Source organism: Camellia sinensis, chromosome 6 (genome assembly GCF_055761805.1).
Source record: "Camellia sinensis isolate YWXY chromosome 6, ASM5576180v1, whole genome shotgun sequence".
NCBI classification, from domain to species: domain Eukaryota; kingdom Viridiplantae; phylum Streptophyta; class Magnoliopsida; order Ericales; family Theaceae; genus Camellia; species Camellia sinensis.
The window spans coordinates 34,730,763-34,751,179 of NC_138966.1; the positions used below are offsets into that span (position 1 = coordinate 34,730,763).

The 20,417-nt window shown below is 28.6% G+C and overlaps 1 long non-coding RNA gene across 2 annotated transcripts in view; it reads left to right on the forward strand.

Annotated features, from left to right (window-relative positions):
- LOC145792620 (uncharacterized) overlaps positions 1-18,825 on the forward strand; it is a 57,157-nt gene extending 38,332 nt beyond the window's left edge. For both annotated transcript variants that reach the window (XR_014332197.1, XR_014332199.1), the window contains exons 5-6: positions 17,128-17,355; positions 18,504-18,825. This is a non-coding gene — a long non-coding RNA (uncharacterized LOC145792620). The remainder of the gene's footprint in view (positions 1-17,127; positions 17,356-18,503) is intronic.
- Positions 18,826-20,417: the final 1,592 nt, after the last annotated feature.

Genomic DNA, 20,417 nt, shown 5'->3' on the forward strand with positions numbered 1-20,417 from the left:
TATTGTATTCAATTCAATTCAACTATGAAATCCATCTAATATTTAAACAACAAAATATGATTTGGTGCACCAACTGTTCAAAAATTGTTAATTTTTTATTTAATGAAAACAAATATTTTAGATGCCTTTTGATGTGGGCATGGCATGAACAATCTCAATATCAACAATACTATGTGCTCAGAGAAAAGTACTTAAAAAAGTACTCATAATTGTAAATGTGTACATCAAAATCCCCAAATCATGTAAAAAGCCCCAAATGAAAACCCTAATTTCGACCCAAGAATATATTTGAAATAAATTAGGTAAAAAGTCCCAAATCAGAAAAATATTAGGTATTTTATATGCTAAGAATCTCTCATCAACGCATTCAACAAGCTTATATTACCATTACCATTCAAAGAAAACCCTATATTTTTTTAAATCAAAACCTCATAATTTTTCAAGTTTGGGAAAAGAAACTGTGTTTTTTTCAAATCTGTTGAAGAAACTTCGGGAATAGCTTCATGGGCGGCACGATCGTTGGCGTCGGCAATGGCTCTGTCTCTCCTTCTCCTTCTCCTTCTCTCTCTCTCTCTCTCACATCAAGTTGTGATTCAGATTTTTAAGGGGTGAGGTTGCTCATCAAAACGACGTTGTTTTAGTTAGGGGACATATCAGCCTTCAGATCACTCTAGAGAGGATGCGAGAATACACTAACCAACTAGAGATGTAATAATGGCCTGGCCCAGCCCAAGTGGGCCTCGCGGGCTCCCTTCTTTTTAGTGGGCCAGACCGGGCCGACCCATGGGCCAAAAAAGTGGGGCCCAAGCCCATTCATAATAGGGCCTAGGGCTCGGGCCTGGGCCGCCGGCCAGGCCTAGTCAGGCCTTTTTTATTATTATTTTATATTAGGAATAAAAAATTTTAAAAAAATTATACTAGAATATTTTAGTTAAGATTAATGAGATGTTTTGTTTGGTTATATTTCATGGTGATATTTAAATTTAATTATGTATGACTTATGTTTCTTTAATTATGAATTTATAACTAAAAAAGTATGCAATTATGTAATTTTTTTCTTTCGAAATGAATAGATTATTGATGATGGTAGAGCAATTACATCACTATAGGTCAATTGCATCCCGACTAGGTTGGCATCTACTAGTCTACCAATCATTTGTATTATACTCCACCTCAATAATCTAATATAAAAGGGAAAAAATAAATAAATAAACAAATAAATAAATAAAAATAAAAAACCGAAATGCAATGAAATAGTAAAAAATAAATTGTTGATCAATCATCGGAGAAGACAGACATTTCAGTCACGTTGCCTGAGGATATGTCATCCAAATCATTTTGAATTCGCTCATTTTCACTATAATTTTGTCTTCTTGTAAGCGCATACATATGATTTCTGAATATCATCAGTGCCTCAACCATTGGGGGTGAAAGTCTGCTCCGGTAATTGCTCAGCACCCGTCTATCTACACTAAAAGCTGTTTCCGAAGCAACTGTAAAAATAAAAGAACGATTAGTATATCATGGGTCATCTATGAAACCACAGGCCACATAGTTTCATTTTGTTTCCACCATTTCGAAATGTCAAAATCATCGGAATCATCCATTGACGGGCTTTCCAAATAACGTTGTAGTTCAGAACAGTTCAAAACTACTTACACTTGTATGTTGAGATATTCTTCTACTTTTTATTGTTGAAAAAGCACTTAATCTCCCGCCTTGAGATGAAACTACTAGTATAGTGTGTATAGGTGTATTTACAGATGCAGATGCAGATGCAGATGCCTTGTATTCTTCAAATAATTTGTTGCATATTTGTATAATAGGGGCAAATTTTGTTTGATCAGCGAAAAGACGCTCTAAAAATTCTTGTAAACCAATTTATTTACACCTAGGATCAATTATTATGGCTAGACTTAATAGATGAGGTAAATGATCAAAATATTTATTATATTTTTCTTTCATTAAAGTAATAATGGTTATATAATATTCATTACTCATATATTTTACGAAAACTTAATTATTTCTGCTAGCATATGTAAAACAAATGGTAAAGTAGAAATATATATATATATATATATAAGAAAATAATTTTGTTGAAGTATCAAAAAATTTTAAAAAATCTTTATACAAAGCTACTTGGCGCCAATTAAGTTCTGTGGGAGTCAGTACTCCTTCTATTGATGTTGTTGCAAAAAATAAATCTATTGTTCTTTTTTGTTTGCAAGTTATTTTTAATATATTATATGTTGAATTCTACTTACTATCTACATCTAAAATTAATTTTCTAAATGACATATTTTCTTGTTGACAAATTTTTTTATATTCCGAAATTCGATTACCAGAAGACATTATAGTAACAACTGTATTTTTTTATTACAAGTACGTAAGTCTTGTATACATGCATAGCTTCTTCAACAATCAAATTTAAAATATGGACACAACAACGAACATGAAATAAATCACTATCAACAAGTAATTGTAAAGTTGATTTTAAATGTGCTACAGTTTGATTATAATATAATGCATTATCTAACTAATTGTAAACATTTTATTTTGTAAAGCCCACTCATATAATACATTTCTTATTTGTTCACCAAGCGAATAACCAGTGCATGGAAGTTCAACTAATTTAAATAAAATAATTCTTTTATTTAATTTTCAATCATTATCAATAAAATGTGCAGTGATACATTGATGTTCAAAACCATTATTTGATAACAGATCAGATGTTAAACAGACTCTTCCATTCAAAATTTTAAAGATGTCAAATAATTCACTTTTAACATCCTCAAATTTCTTTAAAATCCTGTTTCTAGTAGTATTTCTTGAAAAACTTTGATATTGCGGTGCAAAACTTTCGTGAATCATTTCAGTAAAATCAGGACATTCACTAGTAGTAAAATGTTGTTTTTTTTTTTAATAATATAATCAACTACAAAATTTTGTGCACGTATAGGATCATATGAAAATGTTTGCAAATTACCAATTGATGAAGCCCCTAATTGCATTGGACTTCGAATATCAGGTTGTTGACTTTGTAAATATTTGTTAGCATGCATTTTTAGATGACTAGTACCTCCTGCAGATGCAGCACTAAGTAAATGTGCACAATATTTACATTTTCCTTTAAATGTAATTGTACCATCAGGATTATTTATAGATATTTTTTCAAAATGTTCCCAAACAATACTACTTCTGCTCCTAGATGATGATCCAACTGTTGGAAGAGGGATATTAGAAGGAGAATTAACAGATTCATGTTGTGTAGTATATGTATCAGTATCGACATAAACATTATGAATACTTTGATCCATAGTAATGTAAGCAAAACAATATATAAGAATTAACAATTAATTTAAATAATGTGTAAATACAATTAATAAAAAATAATAATTAATATATGTGCACAAATAATTAATGAAAAAAAAATGTGTAGCTAATAAATTTAATTAAACTAATTAATGTTACCAACTGGCGAATGCGATACAAAAATTAACTTCTTCTAATAAAACTTTCTTATTGCACAATTGCAATTGTCACATAGGGATGACACTTCAAAATTAATTGAGAGTTTAAGAGAGAGAGAAAGAAAGAGAGAGAATTATTTGTTGAGAGAGATTGAGAATTATTTATAGTAGTTTTAAAGAGTGAAATAAAATTATAATATATATATATATATATATATATATTACCGTTTGAATTTTTTATAACTGTCCGTCTCTACTAATTTATGACCATTTGAATTTTATTTTTATTTTTTTTTCATATTCAATGAATGAAGAAGAAGAGTGTGAGTTAAGTGATTGATGAGATACAACAAACCAGAGTAGGCTAGGCTAGTAGGGGCGAGTAGGACAAACCAGAGTAGGCAGCCAGTGGGTCCCACTCCTACACTCCATTTCTCTCTCTCTCTCTCCTTTCTTGTTTCGACTGCTATAATAGCCACAGTGCTAGTGGGTACTCCCACACACACTCCATCTATCTCTCTCTCTCTCTCTCTCTCTCTCGTTTTTGTGGCTAGCCTGGCCAGAGAAAAAACTATTATTATTTTTTGTTTTATTTTTAAATTATTTTTATTTTTGTTTTATTTTTAAATTTTATTTTTACAAGATCAATTTTTATTTAATTATTTTAATTTTTTATTTTTACAAGATCAATCTTTTTAGTTATTTTATTTTTTATTTTTTTAATTACTTAACCGTTGCAAGTTATTTTCTATTTCTATTTTTTGAAAGAGTACTGCTATTAGCACCCCAAAAATTATTTTGGACCCTCCCAATTTTTAACTTTTTTTTATTATAATAATAACCTCAAATAAAATTACTATAAAGGACATCATTAATTTTGGGACACCCTATCTCACAATTAAATCTACATACCCACTGCATCATGAATTAGGGTTTATGAGAGCATCCACTTCCATCACCACCCATTCATCTTCTCCAAATCCCACCTTCAAAACCTATCCACCCTCAAAACCTTAAAAACCTTCTGGCGGTTACGGTAGCAACCATTTGATTACCTACACTTTTCCGGCGATGACAATGAGTGAAATTTTTTTTGGCAACCATAACTCCATAAGACGAGAGGAGTACAACAATAAAAGTTTAGAGGAGGTTCATAACTTTGATGTTGTCCTTAGCTCAGAGGAGATTGACCTTGTAAGGGTAAGTTGCTTGAAAAAAATGACAAAAATAATAAAATCTGTTTGTCATTTTTTCGGAACTGAACTCCCAAACATATGACCGAAATTTGGAAACATAGGCCAGAACATTGTTTATTTGTTCGGGAATCGGTAACCAGACATTTATTATTTGTTCGAAAATAGGTAACTGAACATTATTCATAGGTTCAGACCTGTTTTACTGAGAAAACTAAACCAATTATTATAATTTTTTTCTACAAGAGAAGGAAATTATTACGAGAAAACTAAGAACGTACATTTATATATATAGAGAGAGAGCACACCAATTGTGACAATGATGGATGAAGCAACAGAGACAGTAATCACACTGCCTCTTCTTCTTCTTCTTCTTCGTGGGCTTTGTTAGGATTTTTTTGGAAGTGGGGTTTTTTTGGGGTGTGGGGGTGTGCATTTAATAGGTGGAATGTTTTTATAAGGATAATTTTAGTATTATTTGGAGGAAGAAAAGAAATTTTAAGGGTTTCAAATTTTATAAGTGGGGGTCCAAAGAAATAGGAGGTCCAAAATAATTTATAGGGTGTTAATAACACCACTCATAATAATATCCATTAACTAAACATATGAATTGACATTTATATCCTCATCTTCTTCCTTTTCTGAACTAAACCCAAATACATAATACATATACATATATATATATATATATATATATATATTCGAGTAAATTACACTGACACCCCCTGATGTTTATGTTTATTACAGTTCCCTCCTCACCTTTTGAAAATTATATCTCCCTCCCTGAGGTTTAAACTTTCATTACGGATTCCCCCATCAACAATTTAATTTTATTAAATACCAATTTTGCTCTCACTGGGTAAATTACATTGACACCCTTCACATTTTAGAAATTACAATCCTCTCCCTAAGATTTAAAGTAGCATTACCAATTGCCCCCTCAGTTAGTATTAGTTGGAAAAAAAATTCATTGAAAAAACAAATGAATTGGAAAAAAAATTATTTGAAAAAAAATTTTGTTAGTAAAATTTTTAAATTTCTGTTTAAAACCAACGTAAACTCATTTTTTGAATTTACATTTTTTTTCCAATTTACAAACTAAGACAACCATTTATAAACCAAAAAAATTATCAAACAAGTTTTTATGGCAGTTTTTTTTTTTAATTTTTGTAAATATAAATTGAAAACTGAAAACGAACTGGTTACCAAACATGCTTTAAATGGTAAAAATGTCGTAAAATTAAAAAATAATTGAATAAGTTACCAACGTAAAAAATGACTTATCAAAAGATTCTTAGGCTATGTATGGTTTGATTTTTAGAATTTTTTTTTAAAAATTAAAAATTAATTTGGTTAAGAAATAAAAAATAAAAAAAATTATCATTTTTATATAATTTTTATCTTTCGAGTGGCTAGAAATAATGTTTTACAAATTAAATTGAAACAGCCATACATATGTATATAACCTGCCCAAAAGTTAAAATGATAATTATTTTTTACCCTTAAATGATAATTCTTTTTTATTTTTTATTTCTTAACCAAATTAATTTTTAATTTTTTTTTAAAAAGTTCTAAAAATCAAACCATACATAGCGTAAGAATCTTTTGATAAGTCATTTCTTACGTTGGTAACTTATTTAATTATTTGTTAATTTTACGACATTTTTTTCCATCTGAAACCTATTTGGTAACTATTTCATTTTCAGTTTTCAATTTATATTTACAAAAATTTTAAAAACTATCATAAAAACTTGTTTGATAATTTTTTTGATTTATAAATTGTTGTCTCTGTTTGTAAATTTGAGGAAAAAACAGGCTGTGTTTGGTTAGCCTCTCTAAATATATTTTCACCCCATGTTTTGCACATGACGTTTGTTTAGAGTTTTCAAAATGTAATTCCACACTCAGTTTTGAAAACACTGTCAAAGGCGAGAAAATTTAGGCTAACCGGTCATCCCACCAGTCATCCGGCCGATTGACTGGAACAGTACAATTTTTTTTTTTTTTTGGCAATTGACATATGTTAATTTTTATATATTCGAAAAAAATATTTTCCGAATTTTTAAATTTTTTTTATGTGTTTTAATAGAATTTTGAGTTGTATGTTTGGTTATGAGTTGTAAGTTTTGTATCAAATATCATATGTCACATCAAAAATTCCCACTCAATTCAAAACTCTTTCACCAAACAAATTTTCCACACTCAAATTATAATTCTAAAACTCACAACCTCAAAATACAACTTCTACTCTCAAATCATAATTAGAAAGCTCTACCAAACGCAACCGTAAATTGAAAAAATGAGTTTACGTTGGTTTTTAAACATAAATTTAAAAATTTTACTTACAAATTTTTTTTTTAAAATATTTTTTTTTTCAATAATTTTTTTTTTCTAACTAATACTAACCGACGGGACAATTTGTAATGCTACTTTAAACCTTAGGGAGGGGATTGTAATTTTTAAAATGTGAGGAGTGTCAATGTAATTTATCCAGTAAGGGCAAAATTTGTATTTAAAAAAATTAAATTGCTAATGGGAGAATCTGTAAAGAAACTTTAAATCTCATGGAGGGAGATGTAATTTTCAAAAAGTAAAGGGAGAACTGTAATAAACTTAAACATCAGGGAGTGTCAATAATTTACCCTATATATTCAGTTCATTCACCTCTCTCACCCAACCATGCCCTCCAGCCACCCTCACTGCTTCCTTACCCCATCACCCACTGCCACTTCTCCTCCACAATTTTCATTGACACCCAATCAATCTTCCACCAAATTAGTGGTGAGTTTTATTTATTTATTTTCTTCTAGCCTACATGACGATGATTGTAACATTATTGAGGATTGATAAAAATCAGATTGGTGAAAAATCAGTAAATACCATCGCATAGAGCCAATTCCGATCGACCTAACTACGATTGGTTGGAAATTGATAAGCACCGAACTTAGTTAGTTCCCCAATTATGTACAAAGAATTCTTCTTTTTGTATCAATTATATATCATATTTGATAGATCAAAATTTTATTCACAAATCTAAAATATAACCAATGTGCTACTGATCCAACTATTTAAACTATTTAATTAACCAATGTGCTCCTACACACTTTCCCTCTCTAAGTTTTTCTCTCCTAGGGTTGTTTGAGTGTGCTGCTTGGGGGGGGGAGCTCCGGCCTCTCTCTGCACTCCTATCTTTTTCCTTTTATTTTCTGCAAAATAAACTTTGGGATATCTTTCTTTTCAATCTCTCCCTCCTTGTGAGGTGTTTCTTTTCCTTCGGACGGATTTTTTGAGTTCTCGTCCTCCCCCCTCCCAGCCGAAGTTAGATCTACCGCTTCTCGTTGCCACCACCACACCACAACCGGATCTGCCGCCCATCGCCGTTTCTTGCCATAGAAACCACCACCACCACACCGCAACCACTTCTCCACCAAATCTAATTTCTTCCCTCTCCAGATCTTTGTTTCGGTTTGTTTTTTGAGTTTTTATTTCTTTTTTAATCGGTAGTTTGTATGTTTGGACTCCATGGGTGTGTTATTGGTAGCTTACCTTCTCTGGGGTAAAAGTTTTTGTGATATCTCTGACTAGCCCTAGTGCTAATCTTTTATGATCGCTTCTGTGTTGCGGCATGGGTTATGATCTTAGATGATCATGTCTTTGATACTATTATAACTTTGTCTTTGTGTCTCTTTGCTTATTTTTTCTTTGTTTAAAGTAGGCTGTATTTGTGTAGACATGGAGTCCATTATAAGTGTCGTTTGGCTTATACTTAGTGGATTTTACTCCCGTTCAAAAATAAAAAATTATTTAATTAATCAAAACTTTAGAGAGAAAAAAAAAAGAAGAAGAAATGTATGCATACATATATTTATGATTAAAGGATCAAACTTGTTGAGCCAAAATGAAGAGGAGAAGTTGGTGTGTGGCGGTCAGTTGAGGTGTCGAAGAGAAAGTTGGCGTGGTACAATCGATTGGAGTGAGGGAATAGAGAGAGAGAAAGGGTAAAGGGAGAAGAAAGAAGAATTATATATGTTTTTATAAATTTAAAGATGAATAAAATATATTTTAATCTTAAAACATAATTTATTGTTTTTATGGCGTGTAAATCTCACAGCTATATACATGAAAAAATGGATGATATATTTTAGTTCACAAATCATGTGAGAGTTTGTGATTATTTCTAAATGATAAGAGATTATCCGTATATGAGTCCAACTATAAAGTGATAAAAATTTACCCATAATATTATATGGGCAAAGCATGTATTCAGAAAGAATAATCTTGTAATGTAATTCAATGCGTCAATTAGAGTTTTTTTTTTTTTTTTTTTAATTTTTTTAAAACTTATTTTGGAACTTTTAATTTAAAATATAAATCTAAACTATCGGTATATTACTAAAATGTCCCTTCTAGACCCAAGATATATATTTTCAAACTTTTCTCATCTAATAATTTTATTTTCAAAATCAAATAAAACATACAATTGAACTTGTTTAAACATACACTCCATTGAATAAATTATTTGATATACTATATATAAGAAATGAATAATTCTTAGTAAATATTTTTCAACACATTGCATTATTGATATTTTCATCAGCAATTTTATTTTCTATAAATTTCAAGCATGAACACATATTTTTCAACTTTGAAATGATTGGATGATACATAGAGAAAAATACTATGGTACATATCTCTTTAAAAGGGCAGATGGGTGCCCGTTGTGCATAAAGCACAACAATTATTGTTATGCGGCCAATTGGGTTAACTTCGAATCTTATTTTGGTAATTCAAATTATTTACATTTTAGGACATAGCATGTAAAACATTCCTACAAAAAAATAATTTTACCAAATATCAATAGCCCTTTTATCTCTATTTGTATTCAATTTTATATACAAAATCACACTAATCATTCATTTGTTTAAAAATAAAAATGTGATTAAATGAAAAGCTTATGGATGTTTGATCAATTGATTTTTTAGAAGTATATTGTACTTAATATATTTTAAAATGTGAACGGTTTGGATTATCGAAATAGAATCCGTAGTAAGCCCCATTGATCGTATAATAGTGACTGATGTGCATAAAAAACAGTAGTCACCCCAAGTTCTTTAAAAAGTGTGCACATATACACCTGTTGCGTATTTTTGTGATAAATATTATATATTTTTATAGTAAATATTATGTATTTTTCTAATAGGAGTTATGATAATTTGTGATTCAAAAATGAAGTCATGTATTTTATGATAGTATTACGTATTTTTATAGAAATGTTGCACATTTTTTTATCTAAATATTTTTTAATCAGAAAATGTATAATAATACCACAACATACGAAGCATTACTATAAAAATGCGAAACTTTATTTTTCAATCATAAATTATCGTAACTCTTACAAAAAAATATGTAACATTTATCACAAAAATACATAACACATATCACAAAAATATTTAATAAGGTGCATAATGATATAAGGGTGGCGTAATTTGTTCATAACAAAAATTATATAATATTTAGAAAAAAAATAAAAAAGACAACCTATCAAAGATTCTAAAAGTAATAATAACATACCCATTAGATGAACCACTATCATAATATTAATCGGTTAAGCAAAAGCTTAATATTAAGTAAATATTGTTTGGTTTGGGATGTTCTAAAATAGTGTACTTTTTGATTTATTGACTTATATGAGTTGGGTTTGGGTTGGGTTTGATGTGATGTGTTAGAGAGGTGATGTGATTTAAATAAGATGATGTGACTTAAATAGGATAGTGACTTTTTGACTTTTTGTATTATTTAGTTTATGCCAAACTAATCCTTAATATTAATCTGTCATATTTTTTTGAAGGGCAAATTACATATACACCCCTCGAGATTTGGCTAAATTACAGATACCCCCCTGAGGTTTCAGAAATTACATCCCGCCCCCTGAGGTTTGTATTTTCATAACAATTTGCCCCCTGAGGTTTATATTTCATAACAAATTACCCCCTAATTTCTTATGCAAATATAGCATTCAGGGGGGAATTCGTAATTTCTGAAACCTCAGGGGGGCATCTGTAATTTAGCCAAACCTCGAGGGGTGTATATGTAATTTGCCCTTTTTTGAAATATAAACTTTCAAAATATAAATATGCACATTGTTCCATCATTAACTTAATAGCTAATTTTTTTATTTTTCATTTAAAAAAAAATATACAAAAAAATAAAATAATGATATAATCTAAAAAAAATTAAAAAACTAATAAACTGATTTTTAACCTAATTGTCAAAAAGGCCTGAGCTCTACTCTAATATGATATTTACTCTAATATGATATTGAAGGATGTGTACATAAGGGTGTTTTGAGAAGATGATTAAAAATTAATTTTTTAAATTTTTTAAATTTTTTTTAAAAAATAATAAAAATTATGAAAAATAATATGATCTAAAATAAATTAAAAATTAAGAAATAATTTTTAACTTACTTCTAAAAAAAAAAAAAAAAAAAAGGCTGTTAGTTGGAAGAATCTAGTACATCACTTTTTGTTTTTGTTTTTTTTTTTTTTTTTTGTCTTTTCTTCTTGACAGTTGGTGTGGTTGGAAGAGGTCCACCCTCTATTTTGTCTCTGATACTCTCGGAGAGGTGCCACATTGATGTTTGTTATTTTATCATCTAAAAAAAAAAATTCTTAAAAATTTGGAGACCTTTTTAAATATGGAATCTTATTGCATTTCTCCTTGATACTTTAAATATAATATAACATTTCAATAATTATATTTTGACATTAAATATCAATTTCACTCTATGTGTCAAAGGTTGACGTGGCATTTGACATTACTCATTCATATTAATTTTGATATATTCCTATTTCATGCCTTTGTTTTGAAATAAAAGAACTTCTATATAAAATAAAAGAGTTCAAATTTAAAAAAACATAGAATAATATATTTGACCTAACGAATAGAGAGATTCCATATCAAATTAACATATACTAATTTGCCACTTATGCTTTCAAAAAAAATTACCATATCAAGTTTTGAAGGTTTTTGTGGAAATTGTCACATCCACCCAATATTTCAAATATGATGTAATAGTCCAACAATTATATTTTGGTGTTAAGTATTAATTTCACTCAGATGTGTCAAAAGTTAATGTAGCATTTGGTATCACTTCTTCATATCAATTTTGACATGAAGTTCCCTTCTGTCCTTTTTTTTTTTTTTTTGTTCTTTTTTCTTTTTTCTTTTATCTTAAATTAAAGCTTTGATGTGGCTCTTTTTCCTTCTGTCTTCATTTAAAGTATCAATGTCAAATTTTGAAGATTTGGGTAGAAAGTTTCCATGTTGAATTGGTATATATCAATGTCACCTATGTTTTTAAAAAAATTTAACATATTAAATTTTAAAGATTTCGGTAGAGATGGCAATTGTCTAATTGACTTACAAAATGCCTTTACTTAAAATTCAAGTTAAACATGTCCAATTCTTAATTCAAACTTATATCCAATTGAGTTTTAACTATTTGTTTACCCAAATTAAGAGAGACTCAAATGTTTATTCAAAATTTTCAAGAACATTTTGTAGCTTTCAAATTTACAACTCAGCCATTACTGAAACTGTTACTCAAATTTATAAGTATGAGTTTGTGCATTAGAGTTTCATATCAAATAAATATTTTACTTAAATTTCCACTAAATTTTAAGCAAGGGGTAGAGTCGGCCTTAATAAAGCTTGCGTTGTTTGTGTGTTTTTTTTTTTTTTTTGCTATTAGAAATACAGAAAATTGAAAGTTTGAAAATTACTACTCTAGTTTTCATATCATTTTATTGTAGAGTGAAAATAGTTTTTGAAAATTTAAAAATAACTTTCTAATATTTCTTAAAAATCATTGTTCCGAATTTCTTTTCTTCCCAAAAAGAGTTTGGGAAAACAATTCACCAAACAAATTTTCTTCTTTTCTCAAAAAATAAAAACAAAAAATAAATGGAAAACCACCACTAAATGAGCCAAGTTTTCATCAATGAAATTGAAAATCAATTTGTATTTCTTTATCTTTATTGCAGAATAACCTATGTGATCTTATTAATCTTATATAAATGAATTAATCTCAATAAATACTTCCATCTTTGAAAATCAATTTGTGTTTATTTATCTTTATTACTGAACAACTTATGGCATCTTATTATATAAATTAATTAATCTCTGTAAATAATTCCATCCACATGATCATTTTTTTATTGCTTACATTTACAAGTCAACAACTAATCACCATAAACACCGTTAATCTATTATAAAAGTCTTTTCAAATGTCCTTTTAAGTCAGTTGAATTACCATTTGCACATCATCAACTCCATACCTAAAAAGTAATTGTGTCAATATGAAAAGGAAAAACTTTGCCCGCTGTCATTGCTAATGAAGACAATCCACCAACCCATCACTATAGTTACAACTCATTGAGAGAAGTATGTATGGTGTACTGATCACTCATGGAAATTGAAAATTATTGCTTACTCTTTAAGGAAAAAAAAATTTAAAAAAAAAAATAAAATTGTAAGATAAGATGGGTCATGGGGGATAGCAATCAGCTTGCTTGTTTTTATTTTTTAAAAAATACTTTTTAGAAAATTCTACTTTCTTAATTTCTGTATTTTTTTTTGTTTCTATTGAATTTTTTTAATATTTTAAGCAATTTTTTTAATATAAATATGCACATTGTTCCATCATTAACTTAAAAGTTAACTTTTTAATTTTTTATTTTTTAAAAAAATATACAAAAAAATAAAATAATGATATAATCTAAAAAAATTAAAAAACTAATAAACTGATTTTTAACCTAATTGTCAAAAAGGCCTGAGCTCTACTCTAATATGATATTGAAGGATGTGTACATAAGAGTGTTTTGAGAAGATAATTAAAAATTAACTTTTTAATTTTTTTAATTTTTTTTTAAAAATAATAAAAATTATGATAAATAATATGATCTAATATAAATTAAAAATTAAGAAATAATTTTTAACTTACTTCTTAAAAAAAAAAAGAGGCTCTTAGTTGGAAGAATCTAGTACATCACTTTTTTTTTTTTTTTTTTTTTGTCTTTTCTTCTTGACCTACAACAAATGTACAATAAATAAATAATAATAAAACAAGAGGCAGGACTTTTTTGTTTGATCATATGAGAGCTAATTTACTCTTTTTTTTTTTCTTTTCCAACAGAAATAGTACACTTGGAATCATTAGAGCCTTTGTCAAATAAAATAATATATATTATTAAGTCCTAAAATAATGTATATTACAGTTGGTGTGGTTGGAAGAGGTCCAGCCTCCATCTTGTCTCTGATACTCTCGGAGAGGTGCCACATTGATGTTTGTTATTTTATCATCTAAAAAAAAAAAATTCTTAAAAATTTGGACACCTTTTTAAATATGGAATCTTATTGCATTTCTACTTGATACTTTAAATATAATATAACATTTCAATAATTATATTTTGACATTAAATATCAATTTCACTCGACTTGTCACAGGTTGATGTGGCATTTGACATTACTCATTCATATTAATTTTGATATATTCCTATTTCATGCCTTTGTTTTGAAATAAAAGAACTTCTATATAAAATAAAAGAGTTCAAATTTAAAAAAACATAGAATAATATATTTGACCAAACGAATAGAGAGATTTCATATCAAATTAACATATACTAATTTGCCACTTATGCTTTCAAAAAAAATTACCATATCAAGTTTTGAAGGTTTTGGTGGAAATTGTCACATCCACCCAATATTTCAAATCTGATGTAATACTCCAACAATTATATTTTGGTGTTAAGTATTAATTTCACTCAGATGTGTCAAAAGTTAATGTAGCATTTGGTATTACTTCTTCATATCAATTTTGACATGAAGTTCCCTTCTGTCCTTTTTTTTTTTTTGTTCTTTTTTCTTTTTTCTTTTTTCTTAAATTAAAGCTTTGATGTGGCTCTTTTTCCTTCTGTCTTCATTTAAAGTATCAATGTCAAATTTTGAAGATTTGGGTAGAAAGTTTCCATGTTGAATTGCTATATATCAATGTCACCTATGTTTTTAAAAAAATTTAACATATTAAATTTTAAAGATTTCGGTAGAGATGGCAATTGTCTAATTGACTTACAAAATGCCTTTACTTAAAATTCAAGTTAAACATGTCCAATTCTTAATTCAAACTTATATCCAATTGAGTTTTAACTATTTGTTTACCCAAATTAAGAGAGACTCAAATGTTTATTCAAAATTTTCAAGAACATTTTGTAGCTTTCAAATTTACAACTCAGCCATTACTGAAACTGTTACTCAAATTTATAAGTATGAGTTTGTGCATTAGAGTTTCATATCAAATAAATATTTTACTTAAATTTCCACTAAATTTTAAGCAAGGGGTAGAGTCGGCCTTAATAAAGCTTGCGTTGATTGTGTGTTTTTTTTTTTTTTTTTGCTATTAGAAATATAGAAAATTGAAAGTTTGAAAATTACTACTCTAGTTTTCATATCATTTTATTGTAGAGTGAAAATAGTTTTTGAAAATTTAAAAATAACTTTCTAATATTTCTTAAAAATTATTGTTCCAAATTTCTTTTCTTCCCAAAAAGAGTTTGGGAAAACAATTCACCAAACAAATTTTCTTCTTTTCTCAAAAAATAAAAACAAAAAATAAATGGAAAACCACCACTAAATGAGCCAAGTTTTCATCAATGAAATTGAAAATCGATTTGTATTTCTTTATCTTTATTGCAGAATAACCTATGTGATCTTATTAATCTTATATAAATGAATTAATCTCGATAAATACTTCCATCTTTGAAAATCAATTTGTGTTTATTTATCTTTATTACTGAACAACTTATGTCATCTAATTATATAAATTAATTAATCTCTGTAAATAATTCCATCCACATGATCATTTTTATATTGCTTACATTTACAAGTTAACAACTAATCACCATAGACACCATTAATCTGTTATAAAAGTCTTTTGAAATGACCTTTTTAAGTCAGTTGAATTACCATTTGCACATCATCAACTCCATACCTAAAAAGTAATTGTGTCAATATGAAAAGGAAAAACTTTGCCCACTGTCATTATTGCTAATGAAGACAATCCAACAACCCATCACTAGAGTTACAACTCATTGAGAGAAGCATGTATGGTGTACTGATCACTCATGGAAATTGAAAATTATTGCTTACTCTTTAAGGAAAAAAAATTTAAAATAAAAAATAAAATTGTAAGATAAGATGGGTCATGGGGGATAGCAATAGCACTGGCCCATTTGTTTTCAAAGATAGAATGGAAGGAATTGATAGTGAGAAATTGTTAAATTATTTTTATATAAAATAATAAAACAAATAAAAAAATATAAAAATTAAACATTAATATTTTTTAAAAAATTCCCAATATATAAAAAATAAAAAAATTTCTAATTCTTCACTATTTTTCTAATACCATCTCTACCTCCTCACTATGAATCCCCCTTCCAAGCGTATTAGTAATACCAAGATATTAATAGTCCCAAGACCATCTCTCAAAACAAACAAGGTATTAGTAATACTAAGGTATTAATAGTCCCAATCCCCTTCCTATAACCCCAAACAAGGTATTAAATTTTTTTTTATATTTTAAATATAATTTTTATTTTTATTTATTTTTTATTTTTTTATTTTAAATAAATATATTTTTAAATAATTTAATTTTTTAGTCATGTGTTTGGTTACAATTTAAGTGTCTAGTTTTGAAAGTATCGTGAAGTTATGTGTTCGGTTATGAGTTTTGAAGATAGTTTTTGAATTGATTTTTGACTTTTGTGTTTAGTTACGATTTTAGTGTGGAGTTATATTTTGAGTTTAAAATATTAAAAATTTAAAATATTTACAAAATAAAATAAAATAAAATATTTAAAATTATATATTTAAAAAAAAATTAAACATTTTTTAATATTTCAAAAAAAATAAATCTAAAAAATTTTAAAATACAACTCAAAATTCAAAAACTCAAAACTTAAAATATAGCTGAAAACTCTTTTTAAAACTCAAAATTATTTTCAAAATTTAAAATTCAAGAATTTTTTTCAAAATTTAAAATTCAAGAACTTTTTTCAAAATTCGTAACTAAATAATTTTTTTTTTCTCTTTAAAACTTAACTTACAACCCTACATTTAAATCATGGAAAAAGCGTGGTAGCTCGAATTGGAGGAGGCTTGAATGGCCTGAATGGGTGTTGGCCGGACGTCCACCCGGACGACCGGGTGAAAGATTGTTTACCGTGGTTGTCACCTTTGTCGACCGCGGCTGTCAACCCCCTAGTCGGACGTCCGCCCGGACGACCGGCAAGGTGAATTTCAAGCCATTCGAACCAACTTCATATTCAAGCTACCAAGCATTGATCTTAAATCATATTTCTAACCTCACATCATAATTTTAAAACTAAACAGAATTTTTTGTTTTACAGGTCGAAGGCAACTGAAAGAGGAGGGAGACGTAGTTCGGAGACAACGAGAGAGAGAGAGAGAGGGAGAGAGAGAGAGAGAGACGCACAACCACCATCACCGGTGAGTTCTCCGCTGTCCTCAGCGAAGAGAGAAAGACGAAACAAGTGCAAAATGAAAGGAGAGAAGAAGAAATCTTTTGAGAAGAACGACGGTCCTTGGCCATTGTCTCATGCCATAGATTAAACCAGGTTCATCCTCCAAACTCATTATTGAAAGAATGAAAGCAGGTTAAGAAATTGAATTCTAGATTGAAAAGTTAGGGTTTTTTATTTGGGGCTTTGATTTGTAGATTCTTTTATCTGCATTGTTGTCTTTGAGTTGCATAGTGGTTCTCTGTTAAAGATATAGATGGATTTCATAGTTGATTTGGCACTTGATTTGTAGAAACCAGAAATTCCCCAATTTTAACTATTTCAAAGTTTGCTTTTATCCATTTGGGTTGAGTCTGGCAACTATTTGAGATATACCAATCAGAGAAAACTGTTTCAAGGTTTTCTTTTATCCATTTGGGTTGAGCCTGGCAACCATTTGAGATATACCAATCAGAGAATTAATAGTTCACAATAACAATCTGAGTTTTTGTCACAAATGAGCCATTTTTCATAACTCCAAATTTGATTTTACTTTATCGTTTTTTCTTGTAATCTTTGTTGTCTGACATCAAAACACACAATTTTTAGCATTGGAAACAAATCAGTAGCACTTCTTATTGATCTGCATATATAAACACTGCTACATATTATGTTTTGTTTTTCCTTTTCCAACAATTGCCTATTTCCTTATGTTTGCCATTCAAAATTGAATTGAATACAATATTTTAGCCAAGGTTTGTCATTGAGTAAATTTCTTTCCTGGTCATGTTATGTGAGTTCAAAAATGAAGGTCCTGTTTTCTCATTGAGAAGGAAATAATTTCAGAAATTAGGGTGGATGCCTCTGCAATGAAATTGCCTCTACATTTTGAGGATATTTGCATGGTTGATATATTACAAGAACAGATTCTAATATGAAAGATGATTATAAAAGAATAGTTTCTGATAAATTATGATGATTAAACAAAGCATTGTTGAATTGCTTGAAGTTCTAATTTAAAAAAAATAAAATTGAAAAAAAAAAGAAGATTGCTTTCTGCATAACAACTTTAAACACTATTTTCAGTCTCATACAGATATCAAATTTTGTTATGCTTGCAAAATCTGGGCAATTATGTGTATCTTATCTCGCCCAAATGCAATTGAAAAGTGTGTGCTAGCTTGTGTTGAACTTCTATATTGCGACTGTTATTGTCATTAAAAAAATCTAAACTTTTATTGATGTTCTTATTTTCACTTTTACAGATTTTGGATACAAAAGGGAAAAAAAATGAGATAGGTAAAGATGAAGATAGAAAAGATAAAGCAAAGACCAAAGATTTTGACAAAGAGAAAGGAAAACACAAGGATGAGGAAACATGAAAGTGAGAAAATTAAATTGAAGGGACAAATTTGGCTGCTTTGCTATAGTGGATCCTGGGTTGCATGAACAGTGACTTGATTGATAACAATAAAGTGAGATCAAATGAAATGTCGTAGTTAAATTAATATGAACGTTACAGTTAGATTAAATATTTGTATGACAATATTAATGGAATAAAATGATATGTTGGTTGATTGAATGAAATAGTTTGCATATCTTTATTGAATTAAACGATTTAGCAATTTTGATTGAATGGAATGGTTTGAGCATCTTGGTTGAATGAAATGATTTGAATGAATGTTTTATAGAGCAATTTTGGTTTGTGCATTGATTGAATTGAATGGTCTATAGCATTTGGCAATTTTGATTTGTGCATTGATTGAGTAGAATTGTCTGCAACAATAGTTGTTCTTGGAACAATTTTATAGAGTCCCAAAGTGTTTTAAAATGTTGTCCTTCACCTCAATGGTCCATGGTTGAAACAAATATAAGAATCCCAATCAAAATATCAACAACTTATACATAGAAAAGAAATGCATTGCTCAATTTCAGCATAAATAGGTCACCATAAAACCTATCCATGCATGAAACCTGTCCAATTTCATAAAAAAACTTAAGAACAGATGATTTGTTTATACATACAAAAGAGATGACCTGCTCAATTTCAGAAAAAGAAGAAAGAGAAGCCTGTTTCTAAGAACGTTCAACATAAAACTTGTTCCCTAAAAATTATTAGGTCAAGTTTGGCATACACAAAATAATCTATATTTTTATCTTTTTATTTTTTTTCATCACATCATCTCTCTACTTTTTTGCACATCTTTCCGTAAAAAGATAAAAAGTGCACTTATTTAGGTCATCCCAACATAAAACATATTTATACATAAAAGGGTCCAACATCTTCTTGCAATACTGGACTTTAAAAAATGTCCAAAAGGTTCCAACAACTGGTCAATTTCCATGGTCTTCTTGCAATCCACTCTCAATTGCTTTTGAAATGTCATCCACGTTATCGTGCTCATGCTCATTCTACTACGACGCCTAAAACAATATCAAAATGGAACTTGACATTAATGAGACAACAATTGCCTATTCACCCTATAAGAAGAAGCAAATAAGTAGAAAGCAAAGATGCCGCCTCACCAAAAATCTGTTTAAAAAATATAGTTCAATAACATGACATTTAAATGCAAAGAACACAGCTATGAAATTCACGATGTGAACTTCACACAAAAGTTTAGTTATTCCTCGGATTGATTTCTAGTAACTCAGTTCAGATTCAAAGCGATCTATTCAATTCATTTTTTTTTTTTTTGTCTTTTTCAGTACTGTTTCAAACTAAGATTCAATTCAAATTTTTTCCAATACTATTTCAAACCAAGCTGCATTATGCATACCTAATAGCAAAAAGGACTGATAAAAGTGTCTTGATTTAAGCATTATATATTTAAGGGAAAATGTTTGGTAGCTCAAAATTTTGTGGCTCAAATGGCTCAAATCTATCAAAACGACGTCGTTTTACACTCAAAATCTGTCAAAACGACGTCGTTTTGACAGATTTGAGCCATTTGAGCCACAAAATTTTGAGCTACGTAGCATTGTTGATATTTAAGTGACCAAATACTCTCTCTAAAAAAATAAAAAATAAAAAAAATAAAAAATTGCAATCATACAACAGGACTACAAAAAGAAATTTACTCAATGACAAACCTTGGCTAAAATATTGTATTCAATTCAATTCAACTATGAAATCCATCTAATATTTAAACAACAAAATATGATTTGGTGTACCAACT